This window comes from Peromyscus californicus, unplaced genomic scaffold, assembly GCF_007827085.1.
Source record: "Peromyscus californicus insignis strain IS unplaced genomic scaffold, ASM782708v3 Scaffold_3__1_contigs__length_106647218, whole genome shotgun sequence".
NCBI lineage: Eukaryota > Metazoa > Chordata > Mammalia > Rodentia > Cricetidae > Peromyscus > Peromyscus californicus.
This window is the reverse complement of record NW_026294551.1, coordinates 50,057,169-50,068,063: the sequence shown is the minus strand read 5'-3', so window position 1 is coordinate 50,068,063 and position 10,895 is coordinate 50,057,169.

Sequence of the window (10,895 nt, the reverse complement as noted above, 5' to 3'; positions counted from 1 at the left end):
TCACGCCACACTCTAGCATCAACTTATCAGCAACTCCTTTTTTGCTAAGGATGAGTGAGTTGACTAGACCTTAGAGATGAGGGGCACCTGGGATAAAACAAAACCAAACCCTACAAAAACAAAACCCAAAACCTAAAACTGAAACAAGTAAAAATGTGATTAGATGTCAGAAACAAGGTCCCAAGGGACAAAGCTGCTAACGAGCATTTAGGGTGACTAGAGGCATCTGTGTACACGTTACTTTACCATGACCCTAAAAGGATCCAGGCATGGTGCCATAGGCAAGTAGTCCCAGCCACTGGGAGGCTGAGGCAGCAATATGGAGAGTTCAAGGCTAGCATGGGCAACTTACAGAGATATTCCCTGTCTTGAAAAAGAGGAGGAGGAAGAGGAGGAAGAACAAGACAAAAAAAGAAAGAATAGGTTTGCTCAGACCTGTGCTAATGCCCAATTCAATTTCTCTCCTTCATAGTCAAACTTACTCAAAGAGAGAAGAGATTCATGACTCTACATGATTTCATACTGCAACTAAGCTAGAATCCACTCTTCACCATGGTAGAGAAAGCCTACTAGGTAGGTTCCCTGTGGTCCAGAAATCATACTGGCTTCAATCTATTAACACAGAACTTGATTCTCTAACAATAAACTAATCTTAAGATTCCTGGACACCATACAGTCTTTTTGCATACTGCTGGATTCAGTCACTTGTCTTTTCCTTTAAGATTATGGGGACTTGCCGGGCGGTGGTGGCGCACGCCTTTAATCCCAGCACTCGGGAGGTAGAGCCAGGCAGATCTCTGTGAGTTCGAGGCCAGCCTGGGCTACCAAGTGAGTTCCAGGAAAGGCGCAAAGCTACACAGAGAAACCCTGTCTCGAAAAACCAAAAAAAAAAAAAAAAAAAAAAAAAAATGGGGACTGGAGATATGGCTCGGCAGTTAAGAGTACTTCCTGCTCTTACAGAAGACCTGATTTCAATTCTCAATTATGTGGCTCACAACCACCTGTAACTCCAGTTCTAGGGGACACTATGCCTCTGGCCTTTGTAGGCATCTTCACTCCTGTACCATGTACACATACCCACGTGCACACACACACACACACACACACACACACACACACACACACTTTAAACTAATAAAAATTAAGATTTAAAAACTAATTCACTAATCTTTTTCATCCTTAATTTTATTTACTTGAGACAGGGTCTCACTATGTAGCCAAGGGTAGCCTGGCTTGGAACCTGCTATATAGCCCAATTTAATTGTTATTTTTGTAGCTGTGACCAAATACCTGAAAAAAGCAACTTAAGGGTTTGATTTGGCTCACAGTTTGAGGAGTCAGTCTACGAGGTGGAAGAGTGACAGCTTAGATTGAGGTAGCTTGGTACACCTCATCCACGGTCAGGAAGCAGAGGGAGAGGGAAGCTGTGTTTGCTTTCTCCTTTCTTTTTTAATTTAAAAAATTTAGCTGGGCCGGGCGGCACACATCTTTGTTTGTTTGTATTTTTTTTTATTTATTTATTTTAAGAGTATGAGTGAAGCCAGGTGGTGGTGGCGGTGGCGGCGGCGGCAGCGCCACATGCCTTTAATCCCAGCACTTGGGAGGCAGAGGCAGGTAGATCTCTTGAGTTCCAGGCCAGCCTGGCCTATAGAGCAAGTTCCAGGACAGCCAAGGCTGTTACACAGTGAAACCCTGTCTTGGAAAAAAAAAATTAACTTTGTGATTAGGGTCTCACTCTCTGTAGCCTATGCATAATACAGACCTGATGGCCTTGGCTTGAATTCATGACACTCTTCCTTCCTTGGGCTCCTGAATGCTAGGATTACAGGTGTGATGTTTCACCTGCATATATTTTACCTTTTAATTTAAAAATATTATTAAAATTAACAAGGGGAGAGGTTTTACTCTGGCTTCAAGAACACCCTGTCTGTATTGCCCTCTATCAGGTCCACAAATCTGAATTTACCATAAGTCTATAGTGATGTTGGGAGATTATCTTGTTATTTTTACTTATTTATTTTATTTTTTTGAGACAGGGTTTCACTGTGTAACAGCCTTGGCTGTCTTAGAACTCACTCTGTAGACCAGGCTGGCCTCAAACTCACAGAGATCCACCTGCCTCTGCCTCCCAAGTGCTGGGATTGAAGGTGTGTGCCTCCACCACTGACAGAGATAGTTTTGATCAGGGCAGTTTGAGGGGTTCATGGACCTCTCTCCACCTGACCTCACCTGAATCTGGGTGTCTTCTGAAAACAGTTTTCTCAGCCCTCCCAGGGGAAGGCTGTCTTTCTTTCCTAGTCTATGGATCTCAGCACCAGCACATTAAATATTTCCCTTGTTCTCCATCAACACCCTCATCTCTTGACCTTTCCTCTTTTTCCTCCTCCTTCCCCTAACTCTGACTCTTTTGAGGTTAATGTCATTCAGCTATACCCAATGTTGCCCCTGCTGGCCTTGAACTCCTATGTAGCCAAGGATGAGCTTGAACTCTTATTTCCTGAGTGGTGGCCTCCATGCGCAGCTGTATGAGGTGCTAGGGCTTTGTGCGTGCTAGGCAAGCACCCTAGCAACTGAGCCGAATCCCCAGCCCGTGTTACTCTGTCTTTGTTGCTATAATGAAAACTCAGTCTTCAGTGACATTAGCTCTTGGTTCACAGCACTTTTCTTTATTCTACTTCAGTCCTGGTCCTTCAGGGGACTTAATCACCCATGGTGATGGCCCATTCAGAATCCTGCCTGACCTCCTCTCTTCCTCATGCCACCAACCAGCTTTCCCACAAAGACAGTCTCATTAGCCATAACCACACCACACCCTAAATCTTGGTTTCAAGCCACCTACTCTAACCACCATTTCCTACCCTTCCAGCTCACTGGTGTCCACCCACAGTTCTCCTACGTCAACTCCCTCTTATCAACACCACTTTTTCACTGTCCACCGGCTCCCTCCTCTTTTGCTTTCTTCTCTTCCTAGCTTAGCTCACTACTGTCATCACTATACCCAACACAGACACCACGAACTGGCTTGTCTGCCCCACCCCCTTGTCTGGCTGACCTTTAACCTTGAATGAACCTGTCAACCATGATTGCTCCTGAGTAGTCATGTGAAGAGCGTTACTTATAAAAAGATACCCTCAAAACTTCCACTAGGTTCTACGGTTTGCATTTTCAGTTCATGACACAGCCTCACATAAGCAGTCGGCATTGAGATCTCCACTTACTTGTCTGGCCTTCAGCCTAGGCCACTCTGCTCAACCTTTCAGAAGCCTGGGGTTATTCAAACACTTCTCTTATGGTAAATAACGGTAACTTCCCAGTTTCTAAACTCAGTGCACACTTTCAAAGCTCATTTTTCTCCACCTCTCAGTGGCACATGCAGTTCATCCTCCTTTCCTCCTGGGAGCATTTTCCTGTCCTGACTTGTGTGGCATCTACTAGACACTGGGCTTTCTTCTCTCTTAGGGATCTTTCTCCGCCGCCACAGACGGCTCCTTTGCATCTGTCAGATCTCTGAATGCCTGATTGCTTCACAGCTTCGGCTTCGTTTTCTTTCTTTTCTTTGGGGTATGGTGGTGTGCATCTTTAATCCCAGCACTCAAGAGGCAGAGGCAGCAATGGCTCTGTGAGTTTGAGACCATTCTGGTCTAAATAGTGAGTTCCAGGCCAGTCAGAGCTACACCATCAGAATTTGTCTGGAAAAAAAAAAAGCCAAAATAATAATGATGATAATAGTAATACATAATATATAAAATATATATAAAATCTCAGAACACCTCCCTCTCAGAGCTTCCCGCTTCATGGATTTCACACACTCCTTGTGAACCGGTGGGTCTCTGTTTGCACCCGTACCTCAGAGCCCCTTGCCCATCAGGCACCAGTGGAGTTGCCTACTCGGCTAGCCTCCTTTTGGTCTGGATAAACTGAGCTCTGGAACACCTCAGCATCTTCACAGTGGCTATTTCCTGTTCTTGGAATGTTCTTCGCTAAACACTTCAAATGCCACTTCTCGTTTATAATCGCAGCTTAGGTAGGACGTCCCCAAAGTGCCCTCCCTTGATTATTTCACCCAGAAGAGACCCCCCTTTTCTTTTTCTTTGGGGGGTGGGTTTCGAGACAGGGTTTCTCTGTGTAGCTCTGGCTGTCCTGGAACTCACTCTGTAGACCAGGCTGGCCTCGAACTCAGAGATCCTCCTGCCTCTGCCTCCCTAGTGCAGGGATTAAAGGCGTGTGCCACCACTGCCAGGTAAAGAGACCCCTTTTCTAATGAGCCCTTGTCCTAGTCCTATTCATGTCCATTATATAATTTTGGGTAGTTCACAGTGACACATTTATATAAACATGACACATTCGTCAGTTGTTCTGTTTTGTTTTTGAGACAGGGTCTTACGATGCAGGCCTGGCTAGCCTTGCTCTGTAGACCAGGTTGGCTTCACAGTCACGGAGATCTGCCTGCCTGCCTCTGTCTGCCAAGTGCTGGGATTAAAGGCGTGTACCACTACAACTGGCGCCACCACCACCATTTAACATCTGTTTACTTCTGTGCGGAGTGAGCGCTCCCCTGGCAGCCAACGTCCTGAGAATAGACACCTGGTCTGTCTACTTCACACCTGGACCTCAGATTCCGGAGTCATTTCCAGCCGAAAGTAGGCCCCCACTCAGTATTTATTAAACAAAAGACTAGAGGGTTAGCCGGACGGTGGTGCCACACGCCTTTAGTCCCAGCACTCGGGAAGCAGAGGCAGGCGGATCTCTGTGAGTTCGAGGCCAGCCTGGGCTACAGAGCAAGTTCCAGGACAGGCTCCAAAGCTACACAGAGAAACCCTGTCTTGAAAAACCAAAAAATAAAAAATAAAATAAAAAAAAAATAGAGGGCTAGACAGCTGCACATGCAGAGCTGAGCCTCTGGAAAGAAGATCGGGGATAGAAGTATGAACTTAGAAATAATTATAAAAAACGTGCCTGGAATCAAGGTGTGGTGGTATACATTTACAAGCGCAGTTTTTGGGAGCAGTGAGCAAAAGGATCTGGAGTTTGAGGCCAGCTAGTGCTACATAGTGAACTTATACCAAAAAACAAAACAAAACAAAACAAAAAACAAACAAACAAAAACCCAGTGAGGTGTTCGGTTGATTTCAATGCCCCAGGACTCACAAGGTAGAAAGACTCCTAGTAGCTTCTCTCTGACCTCCACACACAAATAAACAGTGATGTAATTTAAAAAATCTTGCGATGAGTTGTAGCCTAGTGAGTGCATTTGCCTAGTATTGCTGTGTCTCTGGGTTCCGTCACTAGCATATATAAATATAAAAGTCTGAACAAATTTGGGATAGACAGAAACATCCTTAACCTGTTAACAGCTACCTACAAAAACAGAGTATTAGCCTTGATACTGAAACATCAAAACCTACCCCTCTAAGAACAGAGACAGGAGTTGGGTGGAGGTGGTGGTGGTGGTGGTGGTGGTGGTGGTGGTGGTGGTGGTGCACTCCTTTAATCCCAGCACTAGGGAGGTAGAGGCAGGTGGATCTCTGTGAGTTCAAGGACAGCCTTGTCTACAGAGCGAGTTCCAGGACAGCAAGGGCTACACAGTGAAACCCTGTCTTGAAAAAACAAACAAAACAAACAAGAAAGAACAAAGACCTCAGTGCCATGGCAGCATGTTTTTTTTTTCTTTCTTTCTTCTTTTTTTTTGTTCAAGACAGGGTTTCTCTGTGTAGCTCTGGCTGTCCTAGGACCCATTATGTAGACTAGGCTGGCCTCAAACTGAGTGGTCTGCCTGCTTCTGCCTTCCAATTGCTGGGGTTAAAGGCATGCACCACTACACTTGGCCTTATTTTCAAATTTTTAATATTTATTTATATTTTTATGAGTACAGGTGTTTTTCTTTCAAGTGTCTGTGCACCCTGTTTGTGCCTGGTGCCCTTGGAGGCCAGAAGACAGTGTTGGATCTCTTGGATTGGAGTTACAGACAGTTGTAAGCTTTCATGTGGGTTGGGACACGAACTTGGGTCCTCTGGAAGAACAGCTAGTGCTTTTAACTGCTGAACCATCATTCTCACTTTAAATATAAAATCTCATACCCAGTTAAATTGGTATTAATTCTGGGTGTCTAAAGACAGGAACTGAGGTGTAGTCCTGAGGCAGAGCATTTGCCTATCATATGTAAGGCCCCGAATTCAATTTACAACACCATAAATAAATAATAATATAAAAACATTTTTACATTTAAATACTTAAGATTTACCTGAACATCCTCATTAGAATTTATATGCTGCCTTTAATCCCAGCACTCGGGAGGCAGAGCCAGACAGATCTCTGTGAGTTCAAGGCCAGCCTGGGCTACAGAGTGAGTTTCAGGAAAGGCTCCAAAGCTACACAGAGAAACCTTATCTCAAAAAAAAAAAAAAAAGAATTTTAATTTAAATAAAAGTATAACAAAAAGAATTAAACTTCTTATCTAGGATGTAGTGGTCTCAGGATGGGAGCAGCAGCCAAAGGAAATCCTAGGAGCTGACCATGTAGTAAGCATGGTCCCATTCGGTCAGCCCAAACTAAAGAGGTAATATAGAGGGTTCCAGGAGGATGGTTTCCAAGAAAAAGATTTCTTAATAGGATAAAACAGTATTCTGGGCAGAGTAGGGAAATAAAAGAGATCAATTATACTTAAGGCACTGCCAGAAAAAAATATAATTAGAAACTCCAACCCAAAGACAAATTCGTATAAGGAATAAATATAATTACAGTGCATTACAGTATTTGGCTCTCTTATTCTACATTTATAAAGTCAAAGCAGTACAGAAACAATTTAATGAAATAATTAAATGATAACTGAATTTAGGGAAATGAAGGATGGAAGGTAATATAAGACATTTAAATCACTACTGATTGCAGCAAAAATAAACATATAAGATCTAAAATGGATACATAAGAAAATCATCATGCTTTATTTATTTATGTGTATACTGGAGGGAGATGTGGTGGACAAAGGACAACTTACACATATTGGTCCTTTTCTTCCACCATATGAGTCCCAGGGATCAAACTCAGGCCATCAGACTTGGTGGCAGACCCCTTGACCCACTGAGCATCTCAATGGCACTCAGGCATATGCTTTAGAGAAATGAGGTAATTACCATAAGAAATATATCCATGAGAGTGGAAAGGGCTGGCTTATGGCAAAAAGGATTTAGGAGTGGGAATGGGCTACCACAGGCATTTTTGGTTTTCACTGGTTTTTAAGCCATTATACCTTGTTTGATAATGAATTATGGCTATGCATTGCTTCAGTAAAATATAAAATTGGGTTGAGGATGTAGCTCAGTTGTTAGAACACTTGTCTAGCAGACAGGAAGCCCTGGGTTAAATCCTTAGTATTGCATTAAGAAAAAAAAAAAAAAAAAGAAAGAATAAAAGATACTTAAATTTAAAAAAGAAAAGATTTTTTTCCAAGACAGGGTTTCTCTGTGTAGCCTAAAACAAGATTTATTTCATGTATATGACTGTGTGTGTGTACATGTACCACGTGCTTTTCTGGCACAGCAGTCAGGAAGGTCAGATCCCACTGGATTGGAGTTCAGGTTCTGAGCTGCCATATGGGTAATTGGGTCCTCAGTAAGAGTAGCAAGATTTAACCACTGAGCCATTTTTCCAGTTCTGCCCCAGCAAACAAAAGATATTTTAAAAGGAATATTTTGGTCCAGGAAAGATTTTTTTTTTTTTTTTTTTTTTTTTTGGTTTTTCGAGACAGGGTTTCTCTGTGTAGCTTTGCGCCTTTCCTGGAACTCGCTTTGGAGACCAGGCTGGCCTCGAACTCACAGAGATCCGCCTGCCTCTGCCTCCCGAGTGCTGGGATTAAAGGCGTGCGCCACCACCGCCCGGCAAGATTTTTATTTTATTTATTTATTTGTTTTTGGCTTTTCGAGACAGGGTTTCTCTGTGTAGCTTTGCACCTTTCCTGGAACTCGCTCTGTAGACCAGGCTGGCCTCGAACTCACAGAGATCCTCCTGCCTCTGCCTCCCAAGTGCTGGGATTAAAGGTGCGCGCGCCGCAGCCGCAGCCGCCGCCGCCGCCGCCCGCCGCCACCACCGCCACCGCCACCGCCACCACCACCTGGCTTTTATTTTTTTTTTTTAAAGATTTATTTATTTATTGTATATACAGTGTTCTGCCTACATGCCAGAGGAGGGCACCAGATCTCATTATAGATGGTTGTGAACCACCATGTGGTTGCTGGGAATTGAACTCAGGACTTGTCAATGCTCTTCCCCCCCCCCCCCCCCCCCCCCCCAGAGCTGAGGACCGAACTCAGGGCCTTGCACTTGCTAGGCAAGTGCTCTACCACTGAGCTAAATCCCCACCCAGCCCTGCAGCCAGTGCTCTTAACTTCTGAGCCATCTCTCTAGCCCCAGATTTTTATGTTTTATTCTTTTTTAAAAAAATAATTTATTTAAATTTATCTTATGTGCATTGGTGTGAAGGTGTCAGATCCCCTGGAATTAGAGTTACAGACAGTTGTGAGCTGCCATATGGGTGCTGGGAATTGAACTCAGGTCCTCTGGATGAGCAGCCAGTGCTCTTAACCTCTGAGCCATCTCTCCAGCTCCAGATTTTTATTTTTTACTCTTTGAGATAGGCTTTCAGGTAGTCCAGACTGGCCTCAGACTCATTTTGTATGTTACTGAGGATGACTTTGGACTACTGATCCGCCTGTCTGTACCTCCGAAGTTCTGAGATCCCAGGTATGTACCACCATGCTCAGTTTAGGAGGAGTGTTTTCCGAAATGAACTTATGGAAACACTAATAGATCTTCTAGGCTCTCTTCCCCATCTGTTTTCAGTGACTGCGGCAGGCAGCATTTCTGATAATGAGTTCAAAGAATTCTCAAAAAAAGGGATCTGTTCTTCAAGCCTACAGTTATTTGTATTGATTTTCTCATTCTGAATAAATCCTGTTTTTTTTTTAAGATTTATTTGTTTATTTTGTATACAGCATGTATGACAACATGTCAGAAGAGGGCACTAGATCTCATTATAGATGGTTGTGAGCCACCATGTGGTTGCTGGGAAATTCTGGGTTTTTAAAAACTATTTATTGTCAGGCAGTGGTGGCATACTCCTCTAAGCTAGGCACTCGGGAGGCAGAGGCAGGTGGGTCTCTGAGTTCCAGGACAGCCAGGGATACAAAGAGAAACCATCTTGAAAATCCAATAAGTAAATAAATGAACAAACAAACAAATAAATAAAATTTATTCCGTGTATGAGTGTTTTGCCTGTATGTATGTATGTATGTGTACCACATGTGAGCCTGGTGCCCAAAGAGGCCGGAACAGGGTGTTGGATTCCCTGGAACTGGAGTTACAGACATTTATGCACCTTCATATGGGTACTGGGATTCAACCCTGGGTCCTCTGAAAGAACAGCCAGTGCCCTTAACCACTGAACCATCTCTCCAGCCATAAGCATAAAATTTTATACCCAGCTGAGTTGATATTATTTCTGGGTGTTTTAAAATAGGAACTGGGATGTAGTCCTGAGTTAGAACACTTGCCTATCATGTGTGAGATCCTGGGTTCAATCTATAATACAAATAAACAAAGAAAAACATTTCACATGGTTAAGTATTTATAAGATTCACCTGAACATACTCATCAGAATTCAATATGCTTCAGCAAAATAAAGGAGGCACATAGACAGACATGTAGACAAAACACCCATACATATGAAATAAATAAAAATAGACATGCAAATTAGTGGAATAGAGAACCTAGAAATAAATCCACCCAAATGTATGAAAACTATATATTAGAGAAGAGACAGGCTTTTCAACAAGTGATGCTGGAAAAACTGAATATCCATAGGTAGAAAAAAGGAATTAAGTCTCTGTCTTTCACTTTGTAACTAAAGTTTATTCAAAATGGATCAAAGTCCTTGATTTAAAAATCATCATTATTACTTCTTTCTGAGGCAGGGTCTCCCTAGGCAGTCCTGGAACCTCCTATGTATACTATGCTGACCTCAAACTCACAGACATACACCTGCCTTTACCTTCTGAATCCTGAAAGTAAAGGCATGAGCCGCTATACTTGGCCCTTTATTTTACTTTGTGTGTGTGTGTGTGTGTGTGTATATATATGTGTATATATATATATATATATACATATATATATACACATATATATGTATATATATATATATATACATACATACATACATATATATATTGGTTTTCGAGACAGGGTTTCTCTGTGTAGCTTTGTGCCTTTCCTGGAACTCGCTTTGGAGACCAGGCTGGCCTCGAACTCACAGAGATCCGCCTGGCTCTGCCTCCCGAGTGCTGGAATTAAAGGCGTGTGCCACCACCGCCCAGCAAAATTATTTATTTTTATTTTATGTGCATTGATGCTTTCTTTGCCTGCATGTATGTCTGTGTGAGGGTATCAGATCTTGGAGTTACAGGCAATTGTGAGCCACCATGTGGGTGCTGGGAATTGAACTCAGGACCTCTGGAAGAGCAGTCAGTGCTCTTAACCTCTGAGCCATCCCTCCAGCCCCTAAAATAACTCTTTTTTTTTTTTTTTTTTTTTTTTGGTTTTTCGAGACAGGGTTTCTCTGTAGCTTTGGAGCCTGTCCTCGAGCTCACTCTGTAGACCAGGCTGGCCTTGAACTCACAGAGATCCACCTGCCTCTGCCTCCCGAGTGCTGGGATAACAGGTGTGCGCCACCACCACCTGGCTAAAATAACTATTCTTAAGGAAACAACAAATGGGGTGAGATGGCTCAGTGAGTAAAGGAACTTGTCAATCTATCTGACCACCTGGGTTCTATCTCTGGAACCCACAGGTGAAAAAGAAAGAACTGACTCCTCCAAGTTGTTCTCCAACTTTTTTTTTTTTTTTTT